The sequence below is a fragment of the Carcharodon carcharias genome, chromosome 8, assembly GCF_017639515.1.
Source record: "Carcharodon carcharias isolate sCarCar2 chromosome 8, sCarCar2.pri, whole genome shotgun sequence".
NCBI classification, from domain to species: Eukaryota; Metazoa; Chordata; class Chondrichthyes; order Lamniformes; family Lamnidae; genus Carcharodon; species Carcharodon carcharias.
Window position 1 is genome coordinate 26,371,042 of NC_054474.1, and position 12,222 is coordinate 26,383,263.

Consider the following 12,222-nt stretch of genomic DNA (forward strand, 5'->3'; position numbering starts at 1 on the left):
ATCAAATATGCAATGTGGTGTGAATACAATTAAAAATGTTATTAAGCTGTTAAAATGCATAAAATGTATATCTGGTCTGTGAGTGCCTGACATAATAGTGAGCAAGGATGTTCAGCATATAATCTATAGAGGACCTGCAGTCCTTGGAATAAAGGCTTATGACAATTATTGGAATAATCCAATTGTATGGTGCATAGATTTTATTTGACTGAATAGGAGAATTACATAATTGCTATGTACAATACAATGGAATATGTTCTCGATAGTTTCAGGAACAATAACAATTGTTATTGAATAGTTTCATTATGAGAGGTGTGCTATAGAACTTTTCATCATGGTTTCTCCATTAAACAGAGAGTACTGCACAGCGTATGCTATGAGGCAGTGTTATTGATACAATGCTGTATGTAGTTAATCTATTGGAAGCTACATTACCTCAGACATTGTAATCATGCATGGTTTTGCTAGCAATGTCCACATCCGTGAACAAACAAAAAAAAAACAGTCTTTAGTATGGTTTCCTATTGCTGAAAGAACTATAACTCAGTTTTATTATGATGGAGATTGGCCTGTGATGCTTCTATGAATTCTGCTTCTCCTTTAGTTGGCTCGGCATCACAGGCTAATATCTGTATTCCGCATTCCCACAAACAAAAGCAATCGCCCATATGCATTCATGTTGGTTTCTCAGAGGACAATAGTAGTTTGAATTTGTCACCACCTGGCATTGAATTACTTAAGAGAAACCACAAATGATATTGGACATTGATTGGCCACAACAGGAGTATGGGGAGCTGTTTTTGGACGCCTCATTACATAAAAGATATCAGAGGTGTAGGAAAGATGCAAAATAGATTCATTAGGATAATGTCAGGGATGAGAAGATATAGATTTGGTGAAAGGCTTGATAAACTTAAGATTATATTTCACTGGAGCAGTAAATATATATGAAAGTAATGTTGAAAATTATGAAATGTTTAGAGAGGGTGAATCACTGACAAGGCGGCTTAAATGTTAAAATTAGTATGAAAGGCTTAAAGAGGAGGTTGGAAGTAATGTTTTGAACCAAAGGATTATTAGAATATAGTATGCGTTACCACAAATGGTTAATAAAGGCTCGTCAATCATGACAACTAAAAGGGAATTAGATAAAAACTTGAAGGAATTGAAAGGTATGGAAAATGAAGGATATATGATCCGCGTTACTGGTCCTGATATAGTTAAAACTACCACAAACATGATGGGTTCAATGGCTTCCTAACCAAAATTTATTTGATTCTGTGACATTGGCCTCGGAATATCTTTGGAGCTACTCCTGCACTGGCACTGTAATGAGCAACGTGTACGAACTGTGATGGAAACCACATTTAGTAGGCTTGGGATTTCTTGATAGGATAGCTTTAAAGAACACTTCTTCACTGCTTTAAGCCGATATTGTCCTGCAAGTGCTTAATGTCAATAGTGGGCCAAAAAGAGAAACATATTTTCCATTGCCCAACGCTGACCTCATTCATCTTGATGAGTTCAAAATTTTGAAAATGTTTTCATACAGCTCTTTCAAGTGATTGAATTTTATGCCTTTCATTCCTCTCGTGATTCTTTTCTTTGAGACATGGTAGTTAGCAAACACAGGAGGTCCGTCAGTGTAAGTGCCGTGAGCATAGCTTCCAGTGCATTAGTAGGACTCCAGCTTGCAAAAGCTCAGCAGGCACAGTTGTTAATGGTTCGTAGGTGTAGCAACGAAACTGTTTCTCAACCACTCAAAGCTGCACACACAGTCTCTGCACAAGGTGAGTGATCAAAATGATCCATTAATAGAACCGCAATTACATAAAAAAAGAGAAAGGGTTAGTAATGGGTGCAACATTGACCTCCAAATAGGCAGCATGAGCCCAAAAGTACACACATGACATTAAAGGACATGACTGGTTGGCTGTGATCTGTGTCCAGTTTTACTGCCTGAGGCCACACAGTCCAGAAAAGTTCTAATCATCTCAGAACTGTCAGAGTACTGTATAAGTGAGTCACGACTTTGATCAACATTGTCAAGAATAATTTTGTAACGCTGTCTCTCATTCTGCTTTGCAGCCAGAGAAGAATCAGAATCAAGCATTAAGAGCCCAAGGTAATACATTGTTTCCAGTTGCAATCTCAGATCTGTTTAATTTTCAGTAAATGTCACCTATTTCCAAGGAACTACTTGTCGAGTTATATTCACAGAGATCTAAGATCGAGTCACCTGCCAGCCCTGCCGGAAGGATGGGATGTGCTGCCTGGGAAGGGGGCAAGATGGAATAACAGTCTAAAAATAAGGAGGCAATTTATTCATAAAAGTACTGACAACAAAAATGAAACGTGTGCTGAGCAATCTACGCCGTAGGCTGTCCAAATGTTGCAGCGAAAAAACCAACAAGGTTTATGATGGAACAAAAGATAGAAAGTCAATTAATTGAAAAGATGACAACTATACACTTTAATTGACTGAAGGTATCCCCTATCGCAGCATAGAAACTGTTCCATTACTGACTGTAGCTATAAACATAGTGAGCGAGAGGAACCATTCCCATTCAGGAATAAAATTGATACACTTTAAACCTTCTCCCCTTCCCCACCATTTTGTTATCTTCTTTTACCGGGTGACAGACCATGATACTTGGACAGGTGATCAATTACAAGGTGTTCACCAAAACTGCTCTTGTGAGAGAAATCTTTTAAAGACTCTCCCTTTGATTTCACCAGTCCTTTCAGAAATTGAACGTTTCTGTTGAATCTCTACTCCATACTCCATCGGTGTGATTGAAATCAGGAACGGAACAGAACTGAAAATGAACCTACATGTCATTGCTCTGTGGAATAATCTTGTATGCCATGCATTTAATGTTTACTTTGAATAAAACTTTCTTCCTGTTGCCAGCTATGCTTCTTGTAACTAGGCATTAAATGTTGAATAAGCAGATGCCTCCAGCTCTGACTACCTGGCCAGAATTTTTATAGTGCAACTATTATGGAAGCAGGAGAGCAATGTAGAGTAAAAGGTTAACACCAGGATCACCTGATGCAGCTGCTGATGTAACTGTGATACGATGTCACATGACTGAGAGTGATCTGGTGAGAAGCAGAAGTACAACTTCATGCAGAGCACTGAGATGTATATAGATCTGTACATAAACATGAATGGCTTTTACCAACAATGGTCTATGGCAGTATTCTTAGGGTAACAGACAAACCCTAAAGAAATAAAAACAAAAAAACTGCGGATGCTGGAAATCCAAAACAAAAACAAAAACAGAATTACCTGGAAAAACTCAGCAGGTCTGGCAGCATCGGCGGAGAAGAAAAGAGTTGACGTTTCGAGTCCTCATGACCCTTCGACAGAACAGTTCTGTCGAAGGGTCATGAGGACTCGAAACGTCAACTCCTTTCAAATCCTAAAGAAACCCCATTTAGACCCCAAACCCAAAATGAAACAAACAATAATAGTGATAGAAAACAGAGCAGTTTCAAAAGTTCCTTTAAACTGATCCAGCAATGTCTCTCATTGCAGCATTGTGTCATTTTTTTTTTCTATTTCTTCCATGAGTAACCTGTGACACCTTCGAATGGGAATGCCAATTTAATTATAAATTAGGGATTGTTTTGTGCTCTGGGCAGTGTCCAATATGAATTGGCTTAAAACTCATTCACATAAAACCCCGACTAGCCCAGTTTCAATCTATCCACCTGGGCTGGATTTCAACCCCGGTAACAGAAGTGCCTCCGCCATTGTACTATCCAGATTATCTGGTATCACAGAAGGGCAGAGCAGCCTGGACTTTTGCTTAATAATTGTTCCATAGAATGACAATAGATTATGTTCTCCACCATTTTTATTAAACTAATTTTGTTAATTTGTCTCAAGCACTAGTCTGTGAATATCTGGACCCATGCTACTAGTGCATATAATATGAAATGATGGGAACTGCAGCTCCCTATCTATGAGTTTGAAATTACATTCATAAAATTACGAGGAATTTGTAGGTTATTATAAATCGCAGTCTGATTGATACAGAGTAGCTTTAAATACATAGCAAATCCTTACATTTGTAAAAGAGATGCAGTGGGCTGAATTATATGCTCCCCCGGGGATAGGTTGGCAGGCGGGTGGTGTGTAAAATTGGATGCAACAATATGGGCGAAGGTCCTGCTCCTACTCACCCTACCCCATACTTACTGCAACTTTAAGCATGTGGGGGAGGCAGCAGGCAGCCTGACAAATTGAGGCCCTTAAATGAGCTCTTCTCAACCCTGCCAGAATTCTTCCCATGGTTGGTGGTGGCCCATGCCAAGTGGCAAGCCTGTTAGCTTTCACTGCTTGGGCTAATGTTGGGCAAGGGTGGGAGTGGGTTACCGCCTTGACAGACCTCCTGGGCCCATCAGCAGCCTCCCTGCCCCCCCCCCCCCCACAAAGGTTTTCCTCCATGTTTCCCCTCTCCCACTCCCCCGCACTAGTTGCTGGGGGCTGCCACCCTGGTTTTGACAATACCCACCCCTCCACCCTCCCAACCCCCTCTTACCTCTGTGTCCACCTCCGGTGTCGATCTCTGTTGAGGATTCATTTGATTGGCCAGCAGCTCTTAGAAATGGGGCTCCCTCCCCATTTGGGGGCGGAAGTCTCACCCTGAGCCCATTAACTGTCCATCTATAAGTGCCTGCGGGGCAAGCTGGCAGGGCGATGGTGGGTTTCACCTGAGATTTACGTCAGTGGAGGGGAGAGGTGGGGAGCGCAGCCAAACATAAATCTCCACCGAATGTTCACAGGTCAGGAGCCACGCGAATTGCTTACTTTCAGAACTCATTGCCCTTGTATGCTTTATCCTCAAAGAGATCTCCAATACATCAAAATGCGGCACTTCAATCAGCTTTCCCTCCCTGACTCCTGCGTAAAGTGTGCTTGTATTCAATCCTGTTATTAATAACTTGTATTTAAGAATGAGTAGCAACAAAGATGGGAATTTTAATGATCTGGAGTTGGAGTACAGCTCTTTTAGTTTTATATATTTGGGAGATCCTTGGTGGAATTGCACTATGGGTAATTTCACCATGAGAATGTCAAGTTCCAGCATGCTGCTTATTTACATTTTTATCACATTGGTGAGGATGCTGCATTGATTCAATATTGTGACTAATTCTTATCACACTGTCGCATGACTCGCAGGAGGCAATTATTTTGCAGTTTTAAAACAGAATTAAAAGCCTGGAATAGAGTACATTGCAACTTTATTAAATGACTGGGGACTCACTGATGAGCCAAACACATTTTTAACCCGGGGTGTGCTGGCATCTGCTGCATGTCCATAAGCACAGGCAATGTGCCATCTGTAAGAAATGCTTCAACGACCAGTTGAATGAATAGTTTTCAGAGGAAATTCTTTCTGACACCAATGCAGAAAAATAATAATTTGGTCTCAGAAAAAATGCACAGTAATCCATTTGCAGCCCACTTGACTGAACACTATACATCTCTTACTGAACTAAATTATTCACTGATGAATTTAAATTATTACTTTATTAAATTATAAATATAATATGATTTCATTTTACGATTAAATATTTTATCTGATGCATACTTTTTTAAAACTGATTTGATTAATGCACTTGTTAAGACTTTGGTTCCTCTTGAGCGTCGAAGGATTTTGCTCTCAGAATCAAATTAAATAAAGATGAGGGTTTTCTTGTGATTTAGGAAAATGATGAATCTGTTGGTTAAAGAGTAACAACAAACAATGATCTTTAGAATAACTTAGCAGAATGAAATTGCTTTCATCCCTTCAACATACTTAATGAAACAAATTGGAAGCTTTATCACCTCCGTGTCAGCACCGTACACACATAGGGGTTGGCTATGGCAGGCACTAGTAGCTGGTGTGGGGTGGCAAGGAAGGAATTGTGGCAATGGTGTCAGAAACTTGGGGCTAATATTTCAGTCTTCCCCGAGGCAGGGCAGTGGGGACCCTAATGGGGAGCCTGAAAATATCAGCCAGCCTGTTGTTCCTGGCACTGGCAACGTTCACTAGAGTGTGGGAGAGCAGTAGTCTCATCCATCTCTCAATTAAAATGGTTAGTCAGCTTGCTAAGAGCTTGATAGCGGTGGAGGTTGAAATTTTGATATGGCACAGGGTTTACAAGAACGACCTGTTGCTGACCAGCTGAAGCTAGGTGGGTACACAGTCAGAAACCAGCCATGGCTGCCTAAGGAAATTACCCAGACCTCAGGGCAAAAGGGGCAAAGGAATATTCAGTCTTTGGAAATGGGGTGCCCTTGGTGCTTTGTAGGCCAGGTGAGTGGGTACTCAGCACTTGGGCTTTGTACAGGGTCGTCACTTCCAGGCATTGCAGGGGCAATGGCACAGGGGCACAGCTGCCAATCTCAATAGGGCAGCCACCAGTCCAAAGTAAGGCTACAGTTGGCAACCGGAGCCTGACTGTCAGATTTTGGGCCCGGTGGTGATGAAGGGCAACACCTTCAACAGAAAGAGCGGAACCTCAAGCAGAAGGAGGGCACGGGAGAGGAAAGAGGGGCAGGAAGAACATGGAAGCCATAGCCTCAGAACAAGATCTTTCACCAAAGACAGAGCTTCCTGGAGATGACCAAGACCCAGTGCCACAGGAGACTGTAAGTCTCCAGGGAGATGGTCACAGACACAGAAGACTTCACATCTCGCAGCATTGGTCACCATGCCCTTCCAGTAACTGTCAAAGTCATTGTGCCTTGAGCTTCATTGCTTCTGGCTTCTTCCAAGCCTAACTTGTAGATGGCTGATCACTACTGCATCTTGCAGGTCACTGACACCCTCTTTGCCAGAGCTCAATAATATATTTATTTAACAATGGACACAGCCTCGCAGGGACAGCAGGCATTGTGCAGGGCCACTGTTGCTGGGTTCCCCTAAGTGCAGGATCTCATCAATTGCATCCATGTGGCCATCAAGGCATCAGATTTATCAACAGTAAAGGTATCCACTCAATCTATGTCACATGGTTTGCAATCACAAGATTGTGTGCAGCTGTTTTCTTTGCAGCTACCATTATGCCATCCTCCACCAATGCGGGCTTTCTCAAATCTTCACTCCAAACCTCAAAGTGCCTGGATGCATCCCAGGGAAGATGGGATATAGCTTGCAGATACTTACTCCTTTATGGACACCCCAGACAGTGGCACAGAGGTGATACAACCAATGTCACCTGCTCACTAGGACAATTATTGACCATGCAATCGAGCTTTTCAAGATGTGGTTTTGGTGCCTGGACCATTCGGCGCCCTCCAATACCTTCCTGCAAGGACCTCTCCTGGTAATTGTTGTGGTCTCCTGTGGTTTCCATAACATGGCCCTCCAGAGAGGTGTGGACTTGAAGGCAGTGAGATGCTGGAAGGAGACAGCTCATCGGGAAAGAATGGGAAGAGGAGGAAGAGGAAGATGAGACTGATGCTTCTGTTGCACAGTAGGGTGGCTGGGCACGGCTCAGGGTGCAAAAGTTCATGAGGATGCCACGAATGTCATATATCTCCTGATTCAGGAAAGTTTCAGCTCAGCATCTCTGACCCAGGTTGAGGGACTGGGCACCAAAGGGAGTCTGAGACACTTGTGCTAACAGATGCATGGAAGAACACAAGCTGGGGTATTTACTCACTTACCACCGTGAAGAAAGGACATCTGCATGAAGGCTTTTCCCTCACTGGAGAAGACCTCGTTATCTCTTTCACCACCTCAGACCGCTTTTCTTATCACAGCAACAATAAAAGAAGTTTCAAATTCCTGGCTTAAAGTGTCACCATTTATAGAGTACAAAGAGAGGTAATCAGTAGACATAGTAAGAACATGGACCCACTCAGTGCTCTGTACAACACAGTGGATTCCATGCTCAGCCATCCTACGCGGTGCTCCTCTTATGGTCTTGGAGGCAGCCTGCTCACGCATCACGACTTGCGGTTGAGATGCGCATGGCAGTCGTCCACAATGTGAATGTGCCCGTGGGGACATCTCCAGCAGCTGCTGCAGCTGCATCAGTGCAGGGCCAGGCTCTGTCACAGGGCCCTGTTGCACAGATGTTCCCTCAGTCAGAGGGAGCAAAGAGGCTGAGGATGATGAGGGTGCTTCATGAGGGGTGGGAATCTCATCCTTCTTGGTGATATCCTCAGCACTTGCCAAGGGCTCTGGATACCTGGCAGAGGACACCAGCTGAGGTGCGGCTGACATTCCCTCCAAAGGGAATGTGTCACTACCCAACATTTCATGCATCCTGTGAACATCAGTTCCTGCATCCACTCAGAATGTTGCTACACATGGCTCTCCAAGAGGTGGCCACTCTCCCGACATAGGAGCTCATGTGCTCATAGCTCTGAGTCATCGTGGTGCACATGTGCTCCTCCAACCTCTACCCAATACCCTGCGCTGACTCAGGGAACTCTAACATGCAGGGGGCACATCTCCTGCTGCTCTTCAAGGTAGAGCCTCCTTTCCTGTGACTCCCGATGAACCAAACAGGAATGTGCCTATCCTTCTTCCTCCGAGGAGAACTGAACAAAGGTCCCTTGGCTATTTTGACCTCCTGCTGCACAATCATTCTGTGATCATCAGCTTGTGGCACCTTATCTACACATGCACAAGGACCCACTGAGGTGAAAGTATATGAGCTGGTGGGCAGCACACTCAATGCAACAGTGCTTCTTCATCCATTTTTTGCTGCTCTGGGCCCTTGGAGAGAGGGGCAGAGGCTGCTGTGGGTTGGACATCTGCACCTGTGGGAAACAAGAGAGATAAACAGAACTAGCCTAGGACAGTGCAAACTGCTGCTATGCTGAGGCTACCCAGTGTTACTCAGTGCGTGACATGCTATTGAAAGGGATGGAGTACACTGCACCCCTTTAATATCCACATTACCCTCTGTAATCACCAGGCCCACCATGAGCTCCTGTTTCACCAGGTCCAACTGCCTCCACTTCCATTCACTAGGCCAGCTCCATTAGTGTAATGCAGAAGTGGAATGTCCCCACCCTCCCAGCACCCCCCCCCCCCCCCACCCCCTCCTGCCTAGGCCCTGTTCCTCACATTGTGCTCCCATTTCTCCTGGAAGGACAAAAGAGAGTGATAAGGCACAGCCATTCTCTGCATCCAATGTCATTTGACCCTATCCATTAGAAGCTGCATATATCAGTGCTGGCAGGTCCTCAGGAATGCTAAGGCTGTGAACCATTCTGAGGGGTGGCCTGGGCACATATCCCTCCTGTGTTCAGTAGCAACATGTGTCCTGAGGCTCCTCAGTTGGTGTGTCTGCTGGAGGTCTGAGCCCTGAGCCCTCTCTGGAGTGTTGGGAGTTTAATTCTCATTACTGGAGCCTATGTGGTCTTTGGACCTCTTACAACACTGATTCCAGCTTCTTCTTGACTCACTATCCTTCAATTGACGGTGGCACCAATCTGCTCCCAGGCTTCTTTGATTTGGCTGCTGGCCTCCTCCTGCAAAAAGTACCTCTGATTAAATATTGGGAAGACTGAAGCCGTTGTCCATGGTCCCACCAGCAATTCAGCTCCCTCGCCACTGACTCCACCCCTCTCACTGACAACTGTCTGAGGCTGAACCAGAATGTTCACAACTGTGCCATCATATTTGACCTTGAGATGAGCTTCCAACAACATAGCCATGCCATTGCTAAGACCACCTATTTCCATCTCCGTATCATCACCTGTCTCTGCCCTTGCCTCATTTCTTCTACTGCTGAAAGTCGCATCCTTGCCTTTTTTACCTACAGACTTGCTTATTCTTGAGATTTGTTTCACCTCCCAAATTCTTCCCTTTGTAAACTTGAGGTCACCCAAAGCACTGCTGCCCATTTCCTAACTTGAACCAAATGCTGTTTGCCTACACGCTCACTGACCTATGCCTCAATTTTAAAATTCTCATCCTTGTTTTCAATTCCCCCCATGGTCTGGTTCCTCCCTTTCTCTGTAATCTTCTCCAGCTCTACAAGCTCTGAGATATCAGCACTCTTCTAATTCCGGATTCTTGTGCATCCCGTATTTTAATTGCTCCACCAGTGGTGGATGTGCCTTCAACAGCCTAGGTACTAAACTCTGGAATTCCCTCCATAAAGCTCTCTGTCTCGCTACCTCACTTTTCTCCTTTATCACACTCCTTAAAACCTACCTCTTTGACCAAGCTTTTGCCCAAATACTGTATCTCCTTATGTGCTCAGTGTCATATTTTGTTTTATAATGCCTCTGTGAAGCACCTTGGGATGTTTTATTACTTTAAGGGCAGAATATAAATAAAAATTGTCATGTTGTCGTTGAAGGTGCAAATTGTTCCTGTCTCAGCTGCTCCCTGTATTAAAATGCCCCATGCTCTAATAACCTGCAGCTTACAATGAAAGATCCCCTGCCATTCTTCTCACCCTCTGTGATGATTTTGAATGCGATCCCTCTTCTCTCTCTCTCCCTAATCTGGCAAATATGTTGGGCTGCTTCCTGAGGGATCAATAGGCCACTACTCCACCTCTCTCTCAGGCTGCACTACGCTAGGAAGAATTGACACTGTTCCTGGGAAGAAATATATCTTATTCCTCCAGCACAAGCATCATATCCCTCACGTTAATAGGAATAAAATTCCTCTGTCAAAAAGTGATAAGTTTTATGCTGACAGCATTGAACTTTGCTCTTAACTTACGTTTCTGCCCACAAAGCCAAGACGAAGCCAATGAGTGACATCCGGAAACAAGCAGTACTGTTCAAGAAGTTTGTTATTCCCACAACAAATGGAAAAAGAAAAAGACTGATTTAACAGATCTGCTTAATCTGAAACATCATTGAATGATTAATCATATGAGGACTGGGCGACAGACAGTTTACAATACCTTTGACAGTTGGATACAGCAGAGTTGGACTTTTCAAATGATATATAATGCATAAAGGCTCATTTAATCTCCACAGCCAGTACAAAATAGCACAAACTGCATTTAGTTTCTTTCAGTGTCTGTAATAAATGCTGGAAATGTATGTGACCTGTCTGTCTCCCTTATGCATTGATCGAAATGGATCCTTAAGATCAACAGTGAAGTTTATATCACAAACTGTTAAACTTAATGAAAAACATCTTTGATCTTGAATGATCATCTTGGTGGCCTACAGAAACAATTCACCCATTGCAACACTTAATCATGATTAGGTGGGTTATCAGAATGGTGAACAACCTTGCAAGCTAATGGCAGTCCTTCACTTGTTTACTGTGGCTTGCGCAGTACTGCATCTTACACCATTACAAATTGCTGCAATGCACACTATGCTTTGTATATACCTTACAGTGATTGTCACATTGGGGGCCAATGACCCCTGGAGATCAGTAGAGACTTTCCAGACTGTCCATGAAACAATCTTTCCACCACGCTAAAAAAAACGCAAGGTGGGCGGGGGTTGGGGGGCTTAGAGATGTAAGAAAAAAAGGCAAACTGCCAGTTTTGATTATATTAAAGATACTGTTAATTCTGCATGAGTAGCTGACAAGATGTCCACCCCCAAAGTTCCTGAATGTTTGGCCTTCTTTGCTGTGATGGGTGCCTCGGTTGCCATGGTTTTCAGCAGTGAATCTCTCATTTACTTTTGCCATAAGGGAAAGTGAGGTAGGAGGCCAGCTGCTGCTGTGATACTAGGAAGCCTTCAATTTGGACTCATGCAGTGAGCAAGTGCCAATGTAATGCTGGCTGGCCTGATGTATATTTCTAACATATTCTGTTTATATTAACATCTTGTTGGTTTGATTTTTGAAATGGTAAAAAAAGTTGTCAGTTTGACTTACTTAAATCTCCAACCATATTGCAATAATGTAAATTCCTTGCATGATTAAATAACACACTGGGAAACTGGGCTGGATTTGCACAGGTCTGTAAAATATTCCTGAGAATGTCACGCTCAAGTGACTCTGTAATCAAATCAGAGGGAAAGGAACTTGTATGTTTATGGGAGTTTTTTTTTAATTAAAAACTACTTTGAGCCAGTTTACCATTTAAATATGGTGTTAATACTGATTTGGCCAGCTGCTGTTTATTTTTAATTCTTTCATGGGATGTTATCATCGTTAGCTAGGACTGCATTTATTACCAATCCTTATTTGGTCTTGGAAGTTGATGGTGAGCTGACTTCTTAAACCGCTGCAGCCTGTGTTGTGTAGGTACACCCAACGTGCTGTTAGGAAG